Below are 20,446 nucleotides of genomic sequence, written 5' to 3' on the forward strand. Positions count from 1 at the left end.
CACAAATCAGTACCAAAATCAATGCAAAGATAATTTTCAAAAATAACAAGGCACATCTTTAATTTTGAATATGGACATTTAAACTGGCTGGTTTGCTTGACAGAAGTGTACCAGATCTATAAACTCTGAATAATGGATCACAGCCTTACCTTAATTGCCTTTGAAACCAAGCCTATTGTGCTACCAATTTGTAAGTGATCTCGATGTAAATGGCATGTTAATAAACCTAGCTGGTTAATTTGAATATGCTCTTTAAATCTAAGCTTGTACTCAAGGTTGTCTTAGTGTCCCTTCCCTGAGGGAGTGGGAGGAAATGGGCAAGAGCGAGCTTCTGCCCCATCTGAGGACCACAGCCTCATATTATTTGTTACTATATTATTATTAGCCTTGTACTATTATTGTTAAAGATAATGCACATATCATTATCTTTATTTTTTTTAGCAAATGATATACATTTATTTTGTGTTGTGTTTGGAGCTAATTATTCTCAAATATAGTGTATTGTTTAATAAGCAAATGATTCAGCCAGGATGCTTCCACATATCTGTAGCAGGTGGAGGTGGCTGGTGTCTTTTCTAATTGGTCGGTGCCTGGAGGGGTTAGTACCTGTACCAAATTGCTGTTAAATATTTTTGAAATTGTCTTGGCCCCAGATATTTAGGCTGATCAATGAAGCTTAAAATGAAGAATAGAAATAATTCATCAAAGTTCACAGAGGAATTTTGAAAATGGTGAAAGTGACATTTTAAAACCACGTGGCTAGATGAACTATTGAATCTGTAGTGCTGGGGCAAGTGATTAGTCTTTTTTAAAAAATAAAACAGAGGAACTACATATTGCTTATGGCTTACTAAAATCCAGATGAATAAATGCTTCTAATGTAAAAATCTGAAACCATAAAAGTACCAGAGGAAAGGATGATAAATCGTATTCATAATCTTAAGGATAGATAAGGCTGTTCTAAGTTTATCACAGACTACAGAAGCTATAAAAGAAAATATCAACAAGTTCGACTACCTAAAATTTCTACATAAAGAAAAATAAAATGCTACATCCAAAGAGAGAAGAAAATTTATTGAATGTTTGAACTAATATTCAAATAAAAATAACATTTGCTAATCAAAATTGAATAAAATTATAAATACAAATAACCTGGTGTAAAAAATATAAAAAGGAAATGGAGAAACTAAAATTAACAATAATTATATTAGAAAATTATTAGTAATTTACAACACCAGATTTCAAATAATTCTTCTTCTTTTGTCATGACAAGATTAAACAGAGACTGTATTGGAAAATGTGTGGAGGAGTAGATATTTTTTAAAACTTTTGGAAAGTGTTTAATTAATCATTTTGGAGGGCAATTTGGACATATTTATCAAAATTTTAAATGCATATCATCTTTGACCCAGCTTTTTCTACTTTTAAAAATTTCTGGGAGATATACTCAAATAGGCATGTGTGCACACATGCACGCACGCGCATGCACACACACACAATTGTTATTTGTGGAAGGGAACGTGAAAGAAACCTAAGTGTCAATGAACTGGGTACTAGTTAAATAAGTCACAATAAATCAATGTAATATCTTATTCGGTTGCCAAGAGAAAGAACAAAGTAATCTTATATGTATTTTCAAAAAAGGTAATCAAAATAATTTAGGTGGAAATAAGACAAAAGCACAAATGATTAATATCACATGATCCATTTTAGTAGAAATAGGTTTATATATAGATATTGTTAACAGTAGTTACCTGTAAGAGATTCAATTTTTTTTTTTACTTTATTCATGACCTTATTTTATGACTTATATTGTTTATAAAAATTGAGTGTAACTTCAACTTCAAAAATTCTTTAAATCACTTAATAAAGAATATAAGCTTTGGCAACACACTGGCCTTTATTCAAATCCTATTTCCCACACAGATTAACTATGAAATCTTGGACAAGTTACTTATATTTAAGCTTCAGGTTTTTCATCTATAAATCTATGCACTGCTTCTTTGGAGTTTGGGGGAGAATGAAATGTGATAATGTACTTAAAGTCCTGATCTCAGTGCCCGTAACAGAAAGTATTCAAAAAATGATCACTGTTATTATAGTATTATCATCAATTCTATGATGCTGTTATAAAATCTAAGGGTAACAATGTTATTTCAAGTTTGTTATAAGTAAATACATGAACAGAGGAACCCAAATTATAATTGCCATTAATATTTTGAGAAAATAAACAGCACTAGTACCATTTATTGGATACTTTCTCAACTAAGCTTATTCATTTCTAATGGGTTTTTCTCCATATTCTTAACAGATTTAAGACAGACTTTATAAAATCATTAAATTTTTTAATAATTGGCCATTACCTGGGGAACTGAAATTATACAGGCAGTTAAACTGAAGAATCCTGACTGCAAAAGTTTGCATTCCCATCTACACTGAAATTGTCTAAATTTGCTATAGAGAAATATAAATCACTAATAATGGTCAACTTTGTTTTATTTTTGGATGAACTGATACAGCTAGCTATATCAATAGCTATACTGGCACGCAAAGCAACAAATCAAGATTCCCTCTCAGCATCTATAGCTAAGATACTGCTGCTCCATGAGAAAATTATTGAAGATAATTTCTATGAAAAGAAAATTTATGTGCAATTATGTGCTTCTTGTTCAGAAAACTGATCAATCTCTAAACGCAAATATACCCTAATCAGGATTTTTGAGAAATTGAAATCCTCAAATCTTTCTCATTTGGAACTTTAAAATTTAAGAAAGGTTTGGCAAAATAAACAAGTTTTGGCAAAATAAACACTTTCTCTGATGAAAAAAATGTTTTTATTTCCATCCATGTCCCATTATGCTGTTAAAATACCTATGAATTTCAAGTGCAATATAATTGGCTTTATAATAAACAATCTGCAAAGTGCTGTGGAACAGTTAAGAATACAGAGATATTATGTCCCATCGCTACTATGAATAAAACCACCCAGACACCAATTAACATCTCATTGCTATGATTACTTGTTACTGTTCTTGTTGCACCAATCAAACTTACATCTTTTTTGGTTCATATTTTGATTTCAAAAAGTTATGCTAAGAAAAGATTAAATTTATCATAAATGCAAATAAATGTGAAAATACAAACCTAATTATGTTTATAACCACCAAGAATAATATGAAAAGGAAAATTAAACTGCTTTGCTTCAAGGAAAATCTTTTAGGAAACATTTGTTGAATAAACATGAAAGAAACTTTTAAAATGTTTTCTTACACAGTTGATATTTGGCTTATTTTTTTACATATGACGATCATATGCATTTCCTTTAATTTTTAATATAGCCCAACTACTGTCTTCATAATGTCTTAGTATTGTATGTTGGTGGTGGGAGGGAGGGAAGAAATATATTTACCAAATACTTAAATAGAGCTCCCACAATTTTTAAAGCTTGTAGTAGAAAGATAACACCACTTAACAGTGGCAAATAAATTTCAGAAACAAGCAAAGTGACAATTTATGGGAAACACAAAGATACACTGAAAGTTTTGAAGATAAGGTAACATTAATTAAATAATGTTTTGACATTCATGACGCTATAATGATTTAATCTGTTATGTCTTTTAAAGACATTCTCTTTAATTATCTCTGCTATTCCCTACATTCTAAAATATTCAGTAGCCAATATTTTCTCTGCAAGTATTTCAGTTATTACGGAATTGGATTTCAACTTTGAAATGCATCTGTGATAATTTATTGATTAGTTTTAAGTCCTATGTAAAAACAAAAAGAGTATTGAGGGGAAGTCTGTCTCCAGTAATAATTTTTTTGTACCCCAGCTGACAGGTTTACAGGATTCAGCTTTTAGAGTGTTTGCTGGCATCCCCAGGACGCCTTTCCAGAGTGGAGCGGAGTTTAGATCGACTCTGGGGTATTAGCACATCATGAAGGTAATCTGTTTCCTTAGCTGAAGCTCACAAACAAAGCAGTTAAATCCCCATCACAAATGGCCAAGCTGGGACTCATTACACTTTTCATAGGCCTGGATCTTTTTGTTTCTGAATCTCTAAAACGTTTATATAGGGCAATGAAATTTTCACAGAATCTGAGCCAGTTCCTTTAACAAAGAATGAGATATATTGTTTTAAAAGATACAGTTTTCTTCTAAAAGTAGGAATATAATTTAAAGAAGAAAGAAAGAATGGAGGAATGAAGACTTAACACTGCCTTCATGGCTCCTGGTCAGAGTAGGGACTTTTCTCTTGAAACACTGCTTATTTGGCAAAAGTTTTCATTTACTTATTAATTTAACACACTTTGAGTTTCTACCAGGTGCCAGGCTTTGTGTGAGGAACTGAGATAGAAAATGAATATGACATGATATCAACCTATGAGGAGTTTAGTCCAACAGAAGAGAATAAATATAAATATTGTTATATAACAATATTGTAAATATTGCTATAAGACAACATTGTACATATTGTTATAAAACAATGTGATTTTTCAATGTCTTTGAAAAATAAGTAAAAAGTACCTAACGTTGTGGGGAAAGAGATAAATGGGCTGTTCAGAGAGTACTTAGACTGGAATGAATGGGTAAGGCTGGGACAGAAGGAGAAAGCATTATATGTTTACAGGTCAGAATTTCCAGGTATAAAGGAAGATGAGGTTTTTTTTTTTAATTTGTTTTAAAGCTTCAGAATATTGTTTGACTTATTGAGTGCAGGAAACATAACTTTCTAAGTGGGTGTTAATGCTATGATTTTTCCTAACTTCCAACTTAGGCCAAAGGTCTACCTTTAAATGGGAAAAGACATACCTATGGAAACATCAAAACAACATGGATGTTAGACTTTTAATAATAAAATTTGTATACGTATCCATTATATATCATCTTTATAGATAGATAAAGATAGAAACAGAAAAAGAGAAAGAGAAACTATGAGAGAAAGAAAATGAAGAAGGAGAAAGAGATAGATTTATGAAGCCCTACTGGGCACTGGGTTGTCAGAGCTGGAAATGAATCCTGTCCAGTCAGTGAGGGGTGTCTGTAGTAGAGTATGTTTACGATGCTAACAGTGCTCTAAAGTCAAAAGTAGTACTGACTTTGGTAAACTTAAGTCGGATGTTTAAAGGAGAGCTAAAAAATTATCACTAATTGAACACTTATGTGCCAGGGTGTCTTCCAAAAATGTTCTACATATGGTATCTTGTTTAATCCTCAAAAATCTTTATGAAAGAAGTTATATTGTTTTATAAATAAAGACATGGAGAGACTCAGTAACTTGCCCTAAGTCAAAATGAATAAGGGTAAGGAATCAGAGGTGATTTAAAAAGGAGAAGATACTAAACCATGGGAAAGCACGGTGTATGCAAGGACAGCAAAGTCTGTAATAACTAAACCATAGAGTCTAGGAATCAAGGAGAATAAAAGGGAAACCAGGGAGGGGACACTCTACAAACAACCTTGCACTTCATACAAGTTTCAACTTTAGAATCTATTTGAAAACTTGTGCTCATCTAGGCCAGAGTACAGGGTTTGCCAAATGAACTTTTCCTGCTGATTTAATATCATGAACACTAATCTACGTAATCATCAGATTCTACTTCTTCTATATTCAACTATCTCGTCAGTCCATTCCCTCTTCCACACCCCAGGCTAATTTTGTTCTTTAAGACTTCGTTATTTTACCTAGATTCTACAATTATTTGAGGGAAAATGTCACTTCATATTGCAGGCAAAACTGAGAACTGGGGCTTCCCGGAAGATGGCGGAAGAGTAAGACACGGAGATCACCTTCCTCCCCACGGATACACCAGAAATACATCTACACGTGGAACAACTCCTACAGAACAGCTACTGAACGCTGGCACAAGACCTCAGACCTCCCAAAAGGCAAGAAATCCCCCACGTACCTAGGTAGAGCAAAAGAATAAAGAATAAACAGAGGCAAAAGGATTGGGATGGGACCTGCACCAGTGGGAGGGAGCTGTGAAGGAGAAAAGGGTTCCACACACAAGGAAGCCCCTTCGCAGGCGGAGACTGCGGGTGGCGGAGGGGGGAAGCTTCGGAGCCGAGGAGGAGAGCACAGCAACAGGGGTTCGGAGGGCAAAGCGGAGAGATTCCTGCACAGAGGATTAGGGCCAACCGGCACTCACCAGCCCGAGAGGCTTGTCTGCTCACCCGCCGGGTCGGGCGGAGCTGGGAGTTGAGGCTCGGGCTTCTGTCGGAGCGCCGGGAGAGGACTGGGGTTGGCAGCGTGAACACAGCCTGCAGGAGGTTAGTGCACGACGGCTAGCCGTGAGGGAGTCCGGGGAAAACTCTGGACCTGCCGAAGAGCAAGAGACTTTTTCTTCCCTCTTTGTTTCCTGGTGCGCGAGGAGAGGGGATTAAGAGCGCTGCTTAAAGGAGCTCCAGAGACGGGCATGAGCCGCGGCTAAAAGCGCAGACCCCAGAGACGGGCATGAGACGCTAAGGCTGCTGCTGCCGCCACCAAGAAGCCTGTGTGCGAGCACAGGTCACTATCCACACCCCCCTTCCGGGGAGCCTGTGCAGCCCGCCACTGCCAAGGTCCCGGGATCCAGGGACAACTCCCCGCGGGAGAACGCATGGCGCGCCTCAGGCTGGTGCAACGTCATGCCGCCCTCTAATGCCGCAGGCCCGCCCCGCACGCAGTGCCCCTCCCTCCCTCCCGGCCTGAGTGAGTCAGAGCCCCCGAATCAACGGCTCCTTTAACCCCGTCCTGTCTGAGCGAAGAACAGACGCCCTCTGGCGACCTACATGCAGAGGCAGGGCCAAATCCAAAGCTGAGCCCCTGGGAGCTGTGAGAACAAAGAAGAGAAAGGGAAATCTCTCTCAGCAGCCTCAGAAGCAGCGGATTAAAGCTCCACAATCAACTTGATATACCCTGCATCTGCGGAATACATGAAGAGACAACTAATCATCCCAAATTGAGGAAGTGGACTTTGAGAGCAAGATTTATGATTTTTTTCCCCTTTTCCTCTTTTTGTGAGTGTGTATGTGTATGCTTCTGTGTGAGATTTTGTCTGTATAGCTTTGCTTCCACCATTTGTCCTAGGGTTCTATACGTCCGTTTTTTTAATTTTTTTCTTTTTTTCTCTTAATAATTATTTTTTTATTTTAATAACTTTATTATATTTTATCTTACTTTATTTTATTTTACTTTATCTTCTTTCTTTCTTTCTATTTTTCCTTCCTTCCCTCCTTCCTCCCTCCCTCCCTCCCTCCCTCTCTCCATCCATCCTTTCTTTCTTTCTTTCTTTCTTTCTACTTCTACTAATTCTTTCTTTCTACTTTTTCTACCTTTTATTCTGAGCCATGTGGATGAAATGCTCTTGGCGCTGCAGCCAGGAGTCAGTGCTGTGCCTCTGAGGTGGGAGAGGCAACTTCAGGACACTGGCCCACAAGAGACCTCCCAGCTCCACATAATATCAAACGGCGAAAACCTCCCAGAGATCTCCATCTCAACACCAGCACCCAGCTTCACTCAACGACCAGCAAGGTACAGTGCTGGACATCCTATGCCAAAAAACTAGCAAGACAGGAACACAACCCCACCCATTAGCAGAGAGGCTGCCTAAAATCATAATAAGTCCACGGACACCCCGAAACACACCACCAGACGTGGACCCACCCACCAGAAAGACAAGATCCAGCCTCATCCACCAGAACACAGGCACTAGTCCCCTCCACCAGGAAGCCTACACAACCCACTGAACCAACCTTAGCCACTGGGGACAGACACCAAACACAACGGGAACTACGAACCTGCAGCCTGCAAAAAAGAGACACCAAACACAGTAAGATAAGCAAAATGAGAAGACAGAAAAACACACAGCAGATGAAGGAGCAAGATAAAAACCCACCAGACCTAACAAATGAAGAGGAAATAGGCAGTCTACCTGAAAAAGAATTCAGAATAATGATAGTAAAGATGATCCAAAATGATGGAAATAAAATGGACAAAATGCAAGAAACATTTAACAAGGACCTGGAAGAACTAAAGATGAAACAAAAAATGATGAACAACACAATAAATGAAATTAAAATACTCTAGATGGGATCAATAGCAGAATAACTGAGGCAGAAGAACGGATAAGTGACCTGGAATATAAAATAGTGGAAATAACTACTGCAGAGCAGAATAAAGAAAAAAGAATGAAAAGAACTGAGGACAGTCTCAGAGACCACTGGGACAACTTTAAACGCACCAACATTCGAATTATAGGGGTTCCAGAAGAAGAAGAGAAAAAGAAAGGGACTGAGAAAATATTTGAACAGATTATAGTTGAAAACTTCCCCAGTATGGGAAAGGAAATAGTTAATCAAGTCCACGAAGCACAGAGAGTCCCATACAGGATAAATCCAAGGAGAAATATGCCAAGACACTTATTAATCAAACTGTCAAAAATTAAACACAAAGAAAACATATTAAAAGCAGCAAGGGAAAAACAACAAATAACACACAAGGGAATCCCCATAAGGTTAACAGCTGATCTTTCAGCAGAAACTCTGCAAGCCAGAAAGGACTGGCAGGACATGTTTAAAGTGATGGAGAAAAACGTGCAACCAAGATTACTCTACCTAGCAAGGATCTCATTCAGATTTGATGGAGAAATTAAAATCTTTACACACAAGAAAAAGCTGAGAGAGTTCAGCACTACCAAACCAGCTTTACAACAACTGCTAAAGGAACTTCTCTAGGCAAGAAACACAAGAGAAGGAAAAGACCTACAATAACGAACCCAAAACAATTAAGAAAATGGGAATAGGAACATACATATCGATAATTACCTTAAATGTAAATGGACTAAATGCTCCCACCAAAAGACACAGATTGGCTGAATGGATACAAAAGCAAGACCCATATATTTGCTGTCTACAAGAGACCCACTTCAGACCTAGAGACACATACAGACTGAAAGTAAGGGGATGGAAAATGATATTTCATACAAAAGAAAACCAAAAGAAAGCTGGAGTAGCAATTCTCATATCAGACAAAATAGACTTTAAAATAAAGACTATTAAAAGAGACAAAGAAGGACACTACATAATGATGAAGGGATCGATCCAAGAAGAAGATATAACAATTATAATATTTATGTACCCAACATAGGATCACCTCAATACATAAGGCAAATACTAACAGTATAAAAGGGGAAATCGACAGTAACACATTCATAGTAGGGGACTTTAACACCCCACTTTCACCAATGGACAGATCATCCAAAATGAAAATAAATAAGGAAACACAAGCTTTAAATGATACATTAAACAAGATGGACTTAATTGATATTTATAGGACATTTCATCCAAAAACAACAGAATACACATTTTTCTCATGTGCTCATGGAACATTCTCCAGGATAGATCATACCTTGGGTCACAAGTCAAGCCTTGGTAAATTTAAGAAAATTGAAATTGTTTCAAGTATCTTTTCCGACCACAACGCTATGAGACTAGATATCAATTACAGGAAAAATCTGTAAAAAATACAAACACATGGAGGATAAACAATACACTACTTAATATCGAAGTGATCACTAAAGAAGTCAAAGAGGAAATAAAAAAAATACCTAGAAAGAAATGACAATGGAGACACGACAACCCAAAATCTATGGGATGCAGCAAAAGCAGTTCTAAAAGGGAACTTTATCGCAATACAATCCTGCCTTAAGAAGCAGGAAACATCTTGAATAAACAACCTAACCTTGCACCTAAAGCAATTACAGAAAGAAGAACAAAAAAACCCCAAAGTTAGCAGAAGGAAAGAAATCATAAAAATCAGATCAGAAGTAAATGAAAAAGAAATGAAGGAAATGATAGCAAAGATCAATAAAACTAAAAGCTGGTTCTTTGAGAAGATAAACAAAATTGATAAACCATTAGCCAGACTCATCAAGAAAAAAAGGGAGAAAACTCAAATCAATAGAATTAGAAATGAAAAAGGAGAAGTAACAACTGACACTGCAGAAATACAAAAGATCATGAGAGATTACTACAAGCAGCTCTATGCCAATAAAATAGACAACCTGGAAGAAATGGACAAATTCTCAGAAATGCACAACCTGCCAAGACTGAATCAGGAAGAAATAGAAAATATGAACAGACCAATCACAAGCACTGAAATTGAAATTGTGATTAAAAATCTGCCAACAACAAAAGCCCAGGACCAGATGGCATCACAGGCGAATTCTATCAAACATTTAGAGAGGAACTAACACCTATCCTTCTCAAACGCTTCCAAAATATAGCAGAGGGAGGAACACTCCCAAACTCATTCTACAAGGCCACCATCACCTTGATATCAAAACCAGACAAGGAAGTCACAAAGAAAGAAAACTACAGGCCAATATCACTGATGAACATGGATGCAAAAATCCTCAGCAAAATACTAGCAAACAGAATGCAACAGCACATTAAAAGGATCATACACCATGATCAAGTGGGGTTTATTCCAGGAATGCAAGGATTCTGCAATATACACAAAACAATCAATGTGATAAACCATATTAACAAATTGAAGGAGAAAAACCATATGATCATCTCAATAGATGCAGAGAAAGCTTTTGACAAAATTCAACACCCATTTATGATAAAAGCCCTGCAGAAAGTACGCAGAGAGGGAACTTTCCTCAACATAATATAGGCCATATATGACAAACCCACAGCCACCATCGTCCTCAATGGTGAAAAACTGAAAGCATTTCCACTAAGATCAGGAACAAGACAAGGGTGCCCACTCTCACCACTCTTATTCAACATAGGTTTGGAATTTCTAGCCACAGCAATCAGAGAAGAAAAGGAATACAAATCAGAAAAGAAGAAGGAAAGCTGTCACTGTTTGCAGATGACATGATACTATACATAGAGAATCCTAAAGATGCTACCAGAAAACTACTAGAGCTAATCAATGAATTTGGTAAAGTAACAGGATACAAAATTAATGCACAGAAATCTCTGGCATTCCTATACACTAATGATGAAAAATCTGAAAGTGAAATCAAGAAAACACTCCCATTTACCATTGCAACAAAAAGAATAAAATATCTAGGAATAAACCTACCTAAGGAGACAAAAGACCTGTATGCAGAAAATTATAAGACACTGATGAAAGAAATTAAAGATGATACAAATAGATGGAGAGATATACCATGTTCTTGGATTGGAAGAATCAACATTGTGAAAATGACTCTACTACCCAAAGCAATCTACAGATTCAATGCAATCCCTATCTAACTACCACAGGTATTTTTCACAGAACTAGAACAACAAATTTCACAATTTGTATGGAAAAACAAAAGACCCCATGTAGCCAAAGCAATCTTGAGAAGGAAAAACAGAGCTGGAGGAATCAGGCTCCCTGACTTCAGACTATACTACAAAGCTACAGTAATTAAGACAGTATGGTACTGGCACAAAAACAGAAAGATAGACCAATGGAACAGTATAAAAAGCCCAGAGACCCACACACATATCGTCACCTTATCTTTGATAAAGGAGGCAGGAATGTACAGTGGAGAAAGGACAGTCTCTTCAATAAGTGGTGCTGGCAAAACTGGACAGGTATATGTAAGAGTATGAGATTAGATCACTCCCTAACACCATACACAAAAATAAGCTCAAAATGGATTAAAGACCTAAATGTAAGGCCAGAAACTATCAAACTCTTAGAAGAAAACATAGGCAGAACACTTTATGACATAAATCACAGCAAGATCCTTTTTGACCCACCTCCTAGAGAAATGGAAATAAGAACAAAAATAAACAAATGGGACCTAATGAAACTTCAAAGCTTTTGCACAGCAAAGGAAACCATATACAAGACCAAAAGACAGCCCTCAGAAGTGGAGAAAATATTTGCAAATGAAACAACTGACAAAGGATTAATCTCCAAAATATATAAGCAGCTCATGCAGCTCAATAACAAAAAAACAAACAATGCAATCCAAAAATGGGCAGAAGACCTAAATAGACATTTCTCCAAAGAAGATATACAGACTGCCAACAAACACATGAAAGAATGCTCAACATCATTAATCATTAGAGAAATGCAAATCAAAACTACAATGAGATATCATCTCACACCAGTCAGAACGGCCATCATCAAAAAATCTAGAAACAATAAATGCTGGAGAGGGTGTGGAGAAAAGGGAACACTCTTGCACTGTTGGTGGGAATGTAAATTGATACAGCCACTGTGGAGAACAGTATGGAGGTTCCTTAAAAAACTACAAATAGAACTACCATATGACCCAGCAATCCCACTACTGGGCATATACCCTGAGAGAACCATAATTCCAAAAGAGTCATGTACCAAAATGTTCGTTGCAGCTCTATTTACAATAGGCCGGAGATGGAAACCACCTAAGTGTCCATCATTGGATGAATTGATAAAGAAGATGTGGCACATATATACAATGGAATATTACTCAGCCATAAAAAGAAACGAAATTGAGTTATTTGTAGTGAGGTGGATAGACCTAGAGTCTGTCATACAGAGTGAAGTAAGTCAGAAAGAGAAAGACAAATACTGTATGCTAACACATATATATGGAATTTAAGAAAAAATAATGTCATGAAGAACCTAGGGTATGACAGGAATAAAGACACAGACCTACTAGGAATGGACTTGAGGATATGGGGAGGGGGAAGGGTAAACTGTGACAAAGTGAGAGAGAGGCATGGACATATATACACTACCAAACATAAGGTAGATATCTTGTGGGAAACAGCCGCATAGCACAGGGAGATCAGCTCGGTGCTTTGTGACCGCCTGGAGGGGTGGGATATGGAGGGTGAGAGGGAGGGAGACGCAAGAGGGAAGATATATGGGAACATATGTATATGTATAACTGATTCACTTTGTTATAAAGCAGAAACTAACACACCATTGTATTGCAATTATACTCCAATAACGATGTAAAAAAAAAAAAAAAAAACTGAGAACTACTGTTCTATATGCATCCAGTATTTCTTTCTCTAGTTACTAAAGACCAAATGTTTCTTGTCCTAAAGGCAATCCCTCCATTTCTTCTTTTATTCCATCCTCTTTTGCCTTTCCTAAGGAAACATACATTATTGATGATTCTTTCTCTTAAGTTTATTAAATTCCTTTCTGTCATATACACACTGCCTATTTTCATCTATTCAAGATCCCAATTTAAAAATCACTCATTAAACCCCTCATACTATTCCAAGTCCAGCCCCAAACTCTCTCTCACAAAACTTTTTAAGAGTTTCCTAAATTTATTGCCTAGTTTTCCTCGTAGTCCCCTTCTCAACCCCCACAAGTTTTGCTTCTACTCCTATATATCCATTGACTAAGACTGCCATTTTATACCCAATGGACATAGTTCATTATTTATCCAATTTAAACTCCTGAAAGCATCATGCACTAATGACCTCTCTTTTCTGCTTGAAACACTCTCTACTCTTACTTTCTCTGGCCCTATACACTCCTAGTTTTCTTTACACCTCCATGCTGGCTTTTTCTTTCTCCTTACATTGTCTTTCTCTAAGACATCTTTAAATGATGGAATTCCACAATGCTCTCTTTCCTTTCCTCTATTATCATTCCCTGGACATTTTCAACCCTGTCCATGAATTCAGTTATGATCTATGCTACGACTAAACTGTTATTTTCAATATATATCTCACTGCTGTGTTTCAAACACTTGTATTCAGTTCTCTCCTTGACACCTCATGGAGTTATGAATACACTGGAAACACCATACATCCAAAAATTTATTCATGATATTTTCCCCTTGATTTTATCACCTCAGTAATTGGCACTATCATTTTTCCAGTTATTCAAGCCAAAAACCTAATTCCCAAGCAAGGGATTCCTTTATCTGTCAATTTCTTATGTGCAGAGAACTCTGAATACTGCCCGAGATCTGAAGAGATTCCACTCACAATTCTATTATCTATTAAAGTTTGTGTTTGCATGTGTATGTTGTGTGCTCAAGTGTAGGAGTGGTGCTTTATTTCACTTTATTCCCCCCAAGAATGCCTAACCTAAAAAGGACCTCAGCTTAGGCAGTCAATAAAAATTGTCAAGTGTCTGGTTAATGCAAGATTAGTGTGGAAATCCTTGTGATGTCAGACTGGTCCTTGGAATACCACAGTGGTGTCCACTGCACCTAAACCCCTGGCCATAACTGGTATCTTCATAGAGAAGCAGGATTCTGTCACTATAGGTTTCATGAATTTCCACAGGGAGGAAGAAGCAGTGGACACTTCTATTACCACAGACTGTATCCTTTACTATTTCCTTCATTGTTATTTGATAAAGTCAGTCTTTCCCCAAATTTTATCTTTACACATTCTAAATATATATGAATAAATCAGCTTCATTCTATGATTTAAAAATTTTGTAATGAAGCATGAGCCAAAGAGAAAAAAAGGGGAGATGTTTTGTGACCAGCATAGGCCAGATAAAGTTTTTTTTTAAACATCTTTATTGGAGTATAATTGCTTTACAATGGTGTGTTAGTTTCTGCTTTATAACAAAGTGAATCAGCTATATACATACATATATCGTCATATCTCTTCCCTCTTGCATCCATGGGGAGGGGGAAGGGTAAACTGGGATGAAGTGAGAGAGTGGTATGGACATATATACACTACCAAATGGGAGGGAGACGCAGATAAAGATTTTTATAAGGAGAACCATATTTGGTCTCTTACTAATAAAAAAATAGGAAGGTTGCATAAGAGTTAGACTATCATTCATGGGAATATGTTATTATAGATGTTGATTGTGAGGACATTTATTTAAAACCTAAGGATCCTAAGCTACCATAAATACATTCACTAGAATTTTCTTAATTAAACAAGAATTATATGAAACATGAAATGTGAGATATATTTGATTCTGATTTTACATGTATTTTTCCTAGCTAACAGCTAAGAATATGTGGGAAAAAATGAGTTGGCTATTATTATTTTCACATAGATCTATAATCTAGATTTATACATTAATATATCATCTTCTACATAAACCTCTTAGCTGCATGAGAAATCTAAATCTCATACCTGCATAAGATTGGGGAATGCATTGCAGAGTTTAATTAAATTGTTGATATGAATTCATATGGTTTCAGAATGATTTTTGTCATAATACATTAAAAAAACAGCAGAAATGCCAGCTTATTTCTCTGACTTTGTCTTCTAATTCTCATCAGCATTGAACTAGAATTATTAGTATAATCTCTAATCAGCCCAGCCAAGAGGGTTTCTTTTGGTCTCTACACTGAAGCTGTGTTTATATTGTTGAATGTTGTGTGTACTCTTTATAGAATATTAGAAATCTTTCAAGTCTGACAGTTGTGCTTTACCAGACTACACAGTGGATTCAACTCTTTAACTGCTTGCATTTATGTTTAAAAAGTTACCAACTAATAGTAGATGCTCTTTCCTTAACTGGTTATGTTCAAGCAATTCTATCAGTCTTGTCTGTTATCTGAATGCATAGACATGGCTTTCATAATTTTGTGTTAGAACAACCAATACATTCTGGGTGCTACATATTTCCCCACTGTAATACATACTGTAATACAATTGATCCTTGAACAATACAAGTATGAACTCTGTGGGTCCACTTACACACAGACTTTTTTCAATAAATATCGGGAAATTTTAGGAGATTTGCAACAAACCACATAGCCTAGACATGTTGAAAAAACTAAGAGACAGTAGGATATGTCATGAATGCATAAAATATATGTAGATTCTGGTCTATTTTATTATTTATTACGATAAAATAGACACAAATCTATTGTGAAAAGTTAAAACTTAACAAAATTTACACGAATATTTAGGGACCATACATGGTTCCATTCACAATCAAGAGAAATGTAAAAAATGTAATGATGCAGTGTTAAACCATGTGTATAAAATTAACATTAGTACATACTGCATTACTGTAATAATTTCATAGTCACCTTCTGTTCCAGTTGGGGTGAGCTCAAGTGTTGCAAGTATCCACTTAAAATGCTATGTGACGCTCATCATCGCCACGTGAGCAGTTCGTCTCTCCAATAAATTGCTTATCTCAGTAAAAATGGATCTCTTGTAGTTCTTGTGTATTTCTCTTAGCCTTTAGTGCAATACCCTGGAACGTATATGACATAACACTACTGATGCTGGAAGTGCTCCCAAGAAGCAGAGAAAAGTCATGACACAATAAGAAAAAGTTGAATTGCTTGATATGTTCCATAGATTGAGGTCTGCAGCTGCAGTTGCCCTCCATTTTAAGATAAATGAATCCAGCATAGGGACTACTGTTTAAAAAAAAAAAAAAAGGAATTTCCTGAAGCCATCACTGCAGCTACACCAGCAGGCACAAAAACCTTGCACTTTTTGTGAAATACCTTTTTCATCATCTTATTGAAAATGCAGCTTTTATGTGGGTGCAGGATTGCTATAAGAAAGGCATACCTGTAGACTCTAATATGATTCAAGGACAAAGGAAGTCAATATGCGACAACTTAAAGCAAAAGGAAACTAAAGGATCTAAATATGGAGAATTTAATGCCAGCAAAGGATGGTTTGATAATTTTAGAAAGAGGTTTGGCTTTAAAAATGTCAAGATAACAGGAGAAGCAGATTCTGCCAACCAAGTGGCAGCAGATGAGTTTCCAGATGCCATGAAGAAAATCATTGAGGAGAAAGATATCTGCCTTAACGCAGAGGAAAGTACCCCATTCTGTAAAAAAAAAAAAAAAAAAAAAAAAAAAAAAAAAAATGCCATACAAAACATTTATTAGTAAGGAAGAAAAGCAAGCACCAGGATTTAAGGCAGGAAGGGATAAGCTAACTCTACTCTTTCGTACAGATGCAGTAGGGTTTATGATCTGGACTGCTCTTACCTAAAAAGCTGCTAAGCTCTGAAACTTGAAGGGAAACGATAAATACCAGTTGCCAGTCTTTTGGTTGTACAAGAAGGCCTGGACAAGGAGAACGCTTTTTCTCAATTGGTTCCATTGATGATTTGTTCTGAAGTCAGGTAGTACCCTGCCAGTAAGTGACTGCCTTTTAAAGTTCTTTTGATATTGGACAATGTCCCTGGCCACCCAGAACTTTATGGGTTCAACAATGAAGACATCGAAATGGTCTGCTTGCCCCCAAACACAAGATCTCTAATCCAGCCTCTAGATCAGAGGATCATAAGAACCCTTAAGGCTCATTACACACGGTACTCTATGGAAAGGATTGTCAACACCATGGAAGAGAACCTCAATAGAGAGAATATTACAAAAGTATGGAAGGATTACACTATTAAAGATGCCATCCTTATTATAGAAAAAGTGGTGAAAGCCGTCAAGCTTGAAACCATAAATTTCTGCTGGAGAAAACTGTGTCCAGATGTTGTGCATAACTTCACAGGATTTACAACAGTGCCAATCAAGAAAATCATGAAAGAGATTGTGGATACGGCAAAAAAGGTAGAGGATGAAGGGTTTCAAGATATGGATCTTGGAGAAATTCAAGAGCTAATAGACACCACACCAGAGGAATTAACAGAAGACCACGTGATGGAGATGAGTGCTTCTGAGCCAGTGCCAGATGATGGGGAGGAAGACATAGGAGAAGCAGTGTCCGAAAACAAACTGACATTAGACAATCTGGCAGAAGGGTTCTGCTTATCCAAGCCTGTTTTTGACTTATTTTATGACATGGACCCTTCTATTATATGAGCCCTGAAAATAAAGCAAATGGCAGGAGAAGGATTGGTACATACAGAAACATTTTTAGAGAAACAAAAAAGCAAACAAGTCCGACAGAAGTTACAATGTATTTCTATTAAGCTGGCTAAACACAAGAAAACCATAATTAGGCTCACCATCATACCATTATGAAACAATGGGAAAAATGTAAAATCAGAGAGGAAAGTCTCACTACCTTGAATGGGCAAGAATAAAATAGATGGTTAGCTTTTCATGAGAAATTATGTAAGCCAGAAAATAATAAAGTTATATTTTAAAGAGCAAAAGGAAAAAAATCCCTCTATTCTCAGTAAAAGCATAGTTCAAAATGCAGGTAAAATGAAGATGTTATAGAAAAACAAATACTGAGGAAATTTGTTGCCCAAAAGCCTGCACTAAAGTAAATCATTTGGGAAGTTATTCAGACCAACAGAACACAATCTCAGTTAGAAATATAGGGAAAGAGGAGGAAATGTTTTAAACTCATCAGAAAGGGTAAATATATACGCATATTTGCTATCCAAAAAATGAGTACAATATATTATAGGGTTTAAATATATGTAAAATAAACATGCATGACAATAATAACAGAAAAAACAGGAAAAGGAGAAATATGTTAAAAGGTTCTTAGACTCTGGCAATATCAGGAAATAATAAAAGTATTAATTGTTTCAAATGCTCATGAGATAAGGATACATGCTGAAACTGAGGACAATTGCATAGGGAGTAGAAAGATAATGTACAACTGAAAATTTAATAGAAGGTGAAAAATGAAATGATAAAAATATATATATTCATTAACACCAAAGAGGGGAAGCAAAAAAAATTAAACATATAATTTTATTTGGCTAAATAAAAGATAAAAAGTATCAGACAGAATAATTAGATAGTAGATGCAAATAAGCCCAACTATGTAAGTAATTACATTAAATGTAAAAACTCTTAGTAAAAGACTGAGGTTGTCAGATTGAGCGAGCATTAGAAAAAAAAAGAACCTGCATGTTGTTACAAGAGAAACATTAAATATGGTGACATGCAAAGTTTATAAATAAAGGGACAAAAAAAAAGACCACATACACCCATGATGTAACTATTATAACAGATTCATATCTAAAAATGTATTTATTGTAATATCAAAGTAGATTTTAAGGTCAGATATTGACCTTATTTATTGGCAATAAAGTAGGAGAATCCCTAATAATAGCCTAACAAGTTATCGAAACAGGAAGATATAAATATACAAAATCCTTTGCACTCAAAACCTGAATAATGGAATTATGTTAAGAAACAATAATAAAATATATATAACCTTAAAAAACTGCACAGAAATGAAAAATAAATACCTAATAGATTCATGAGTGAAAAAATTCAAAATAAAAATTAGAAAATAATTTGAGCTGAGTTATAGTATATGCCAAAACTATCTGTGACACAAAAGCATGCTTAGAAGGAAATCTATGGGCTTAAATGTCAATTTTTTTAAAAGTAGAAATACCAATTGTTATAAATTTAAGAAATTAGAAATACAGAGCAAATCAAACTTAAGAAAACTGGAAAGAAAGAAATACTAAACATACCAATTAATAGAAAACAGATGTACAATAGAAAAAATCAACAAAGCCAAAAGTTGGTTATTTAAAAAGATTAATAAAATTGATATCTCATAGGAAGATGGACCAAACCATAAGATTAAAAAAAACACAATTTATCAATGTTAGGAATCAAAAGGCAAGCATCACTACAGATACTAGAGTTCTGATAAAGATAATAAAAGCATATTTTGAAAAACTTGCTATTAATATAATCATCAATTTAAAAATATAAGGGTTTCCCTGGTGGCGCAGTGGTTGAGAATCTGCCTGCCAATGCAGGGGACACGGGTTCGAGCCCTGGTCTGGGAAGATCCCACATGCTGTGGAGCAACTGGGCCTGTGAGCCACAACTACTGAGCCTGCGCATCTGGAGCCTGTGCTTCGCAACGAGAGAGGCTGCGACAGTGAGAGGACTGTGCAACGCGATGAATAGTGGCCCCCACTCGCCACAACTAGAGAAAGCCCTCACACAGAAATGAAGACCCAACACAGCAAAAAATAAAAATAAATAAATTAATTAATTAAAAAATATATGTTATTAAAGATGACAGGGTGGGAAATAATAATAACCTCAAATGTATTAAACAATAATTATTAAAAATGGCCCTACCAGAAAAAGGCTCACACAACATCACTAGTGATATCTTCAAAATATTAAAGGAAAAAACAATACCAATCTCACATACACCCTTCCAGAGAACAGAAAAAGGGGAACACTTCCTAACTCTTCTTATAAGGTGAACATAACCCTAATGCCAAAACCTCAAAGGACATTACAAGAAAGAATAATTAAACATTCATTCCTCTAAGAAATATATCTGGAAAACTCTTTAATATTTAACAAAATATTCAAAAATTGGACCCATGATTTTTTTTTTGGTCACACCACGTAGCTTGCAGGATATTAGTTGCCTGACCAGGGATCGAACCTGAGCCCCCAGCAGTGAAAGCACAGGGTCCTAACCACTGGACCACCAGAGAATTCCCATGACTCATGATTTAAAAATAGGATAATACATTATACTGGTGGGGATTATGACTAGAAATACATTATTCAAAAATCAAGGAAATTCACCACAAAATTATTGAAAAAAAGGAAAATCATATGATCACCGCCATAAATGCAT

General features: G+C 36.0%; 1 long non-coding RNA gene across 1 annotated transcript in view; it reads right to left on the reverse strand.

Annotated features, from left to right (window-relative positions):
- Positions 1 to 6,328, reverse strand: part of LOC307187232 — a 150,248-nt gene extending 143,920 nt beyond the window's left edge. Inside the window, exon 1 of the long non-coding RNA XR_013828560.1 lies at positions 6,154 to 6,328. This is a non-coding gene — a long non-coding RNA (uncharacterized lncRNA). The remainder of the gene's footprint in view (positions 1 to 6,153) is intronic.
- Positions 6,329 to 20,446: the final 14,118 nt, after the last annotated feature.

This window comes from Stenella coeruleoalba (assembly GCF_951394435.1).
Source record: "Stenella coeruleoalba genome assembly, chromosome: 5".
Lineage (NCBI taxonomy): Eukaryota > Metazoa > Chordata > Mammalia > Artiodactyla > Delphinidae > Stenella > Stenella coeruleoalba.